Genomic DNA, 3242 nt, shown 5'->3' with positions numbered 1-3242 from the left:
GCAGTTGTGTTTATGTATCTGCAGCATTTTTAGCCTGCCTTTCTTTTAAAAAGTACAGCAGGCAGGTGACAATGTCAATTAAAACCTTAATAAGAGAGAGAGAGAGAGAACAATCATAGCAATATCATTATCTTTTATTGTGCAGGAAAACTTTTTTCTCAACCCAGATTTTATACGCCAGAACATTAGAGAGCCCCAAGTTCACACAAATATCCAACCGAATAATTCAGCCATGCAGACCCCCCCCAAAAAAGCCAATAATATAATGTGGGGGTGTCACAAGGCAGCTGTTGTGTGACTCTCTGACACACACACACAGTGTGGTCGGTTGTGGGAGGCATATCGTCCATTTGTTTGCTAAAGGTGTCCGTTTGCACAAAGCAAGAAAGACCTGCAAAAGATCCCAGCCATTGGATTTCCAGATAAAGGTCTGGGGGGTGGAACTCTTGGGAGGCCGCCAATCAGTTCACCAAGGACTGATAAGATGGGGTTTATTTGGCTTTTGATAAGATTAATTGGAATTTGAAATGAGAGAGAAAAAGAGTGTGCTTTGACCAGATGATTTAGTGGTTACACAGTAAAATAAGAGCTCTTCATACTTATTGCTCTGTTGATCTGGGAGAACGCCATATCTCCCCATTATTATTTTTTTACAACTACTGGGCCAGCATTTCAGGGCCCTGCTACATACATGATTCCGTCCCTTTCCAAAGAAGCATGAAACATAAATACCCTTTACAATACAGGCAGTGTGTGGTAGCAGTTAGACTAGGAACAGGGAGACCTAAGTGCAAATCCCCACTCTGCCAGGACCTATTCTGAAGGACCTTGGGCTGGACACTTTCTCAGCCTAACCTACCTCACAGGGCTGTTGTGAATGTTAAAAATGGGGGTGGGGCCATATACGCCACCCTGAGATCCTAGGAGGAAAGTGGGATAAAAATGTGAATGGTAAATTATATTACAGTTAAATGAGGGTTGCCAACCTCCAGGTGGACCCTGCTTTTCACTACCCAAAGCAGTCTAAGAGTGGCTTACAATCACCTTCCCTTCCTCTCCCCGCAACAGACACCCTGTGAGGTAGGTGGGGCTGAGAGAGCTCTGAGAGAACTGTGACTGACCCAAGGTCACCCAGCTGGCTTCATGTGGAGGTGTGGGGAATCAAACCCAGTTCTCCAGATTAGAGTTCGCTGCTGCTCTAAAACACCACACCACACTTACTCTCAGATCACAACACTGTCCCTAGTTAACCTTGCATTACTTCTTATTCTTGGAAATACGTGGGACATCTCATATCAGGAGCACACTGGTCCTCTAACTTCCTGGGGAATGGCCTGGAAGTCCGCTGACCTAGAAGTCCTCTGGTGGCCAGAAGGAAACGAAGCTCAGTCCAGACGTTCTGGTGGCTTGACCTGGCAGGGATCCAGCTGGTGGCATAACAGGAGGAACAGGCTGGCAAACATAAACCCATTGGTCCTCAGGCTGATCAGCCATTGTTGAAACTGCCTTCTCCTAAAACATTTTTACAGTTCAGTCTGCATGTCAGCTTTAATTCTGATGAACTCTATGAGTGGTGGAACAGGGGCTTCTCTGTTGTGGCATCCATTTTATTTGATTCCAGCCCCAGGCAAACTTGCTTCATAAGAACATAAGAGACGCCAGTGTTGGATCAGGCCAATGGCCCATCCAGTCCAACATTCTGTCACACAGTGGCCAAAAATACCAGGTGCCATCAGGAGGTCCACCAGTGGGGCCAGGACATTAGAAGCCCTCCCACTGTTGACCCCCCCAAGCAGCAAGAAGACAGAGCATCACTTGCCCCAGAGCCCCTATCTATACCTTGTGGCTAATAGCCACTGATGGACCTCTGCTCCATATGCTTATCTAATTCCCTTTTGAAGCCGTCCATGCTTGTAGCCGCCACCACCTCCTGTGGCAGTGAATTCCAAGTGTTAATCACTCTTTGGGTGAAGAAGTACTTCCTTTGATCTGTTCTAACCCGACCGCTCAGCAATTTCATTGAGTGCCCACGAGTTCACATTTCACATTTTCTTTCCTACTTTTTGCCAACAGGAAGACTTTCCTTTGTCAGAACTCCTTCCCAGCCCATTGAAGGGGAATTGGGGAAATGTAGACTTTTGGAATGCTTTCAGCTGTGTTGGGATTTTACATTGTGATAGCAGAGAACTTCTAAATGATGGTCTAGATTGCTGTTCTGTTTCTTACTCATATCTAGGCCATCTCCGTGTGCTTATGGTGTAAGTGGGACATGGGGTATGATAAGCAACCACAAATCTCGTCACACAAGTTCACGGCTAGGCCAACTGGCTAGCCACAGCAACTTCTCTGTGTGAGAACTTGCAGCCAATATATTCCGAGGGTGTTATTTTTGAGTTGTGGTACAGCAGTACCCAATGAAAATACATTTTCACCCTAGACAGAATACCACAGAGTTCAAGCGGGTTAATAGAACATCCCTATGGTGCTGGGGGGGGGGGTGTAGACCCCGGGAGTTGCCCACCACCAAGGCTTATAAGTTTCCAGAAGCATCTGTAGAGTCAGTGTTAGACTAAGTTAGGGTGGAATCCCCAGGTTCAAATCCCCATTCAATAGTCTTCTATGTCATCTTTTAAAGTTGCCAGGTCCCCACTGGCCACCGGCCGGGGTGGAGGGGGTAGGGTAGCCGGATCCAGGTTGGGAAACTCATGGAGATTTGGGGTTGGAGCCTGGGGAGGACAAGGACCTTAGTGAGGTCCAATGCCACTGAGTACATCCTCCAAAGCAGCCATTTTCTCCAGGGGAAAGGAATACAGTGTGCAGTTCAGGTAGCCACACCTTAAAAAGGATATTATAGCTTTGGAAAAAGGGCAGAAAAGGGCAACTCGAATGATAAAACGGTTGGAACACTTTCCCTATGAGGAAAGGTTAAGGCGCTTAGGGCTCTTTAGCTTGGAGAAACGATGACTGGGGGGTGACACGATCGAGGTTTATAAGATTATGCATGGGAAAGAGCAGGTAGAGAAAGAGGTACTTTTCTCCCTTTCTCACAATACAAGAACTCGTGGGCACTCCATGAAATTGCTGAGCGGTCAGGTTAGAATGGATAAAAGGAAGTACTTCTTCACCCAAAGAGTGATTAACACATGGAATTCACTGCCACAGGAAGTGGTGCGGCTACAAGCATGGACGGCTTCAAAAGGGAATTAGATAAGCATATGGAGCAGAGGTCCATCAGTAGCCAC

Source organism: Gekko japonicus, unplaced genomic scaffold, assembly GCF_001447785.1.
Source record: "Gekko japonicus isolate JY-2015 unplaced genomic scaffold, Gekko_japonicus_V1.1 scaffold3816, whole genome shotgun sequence".
Taxonomy (NCBI): Eukaryota; Metazoa; Chordata; class Lepidosauria; order Squamata; family Gekkonidae; genus Gekko; species Gekko japonicus.
This window is presented reverse-complemented; position numbering follows the sequence as displayed.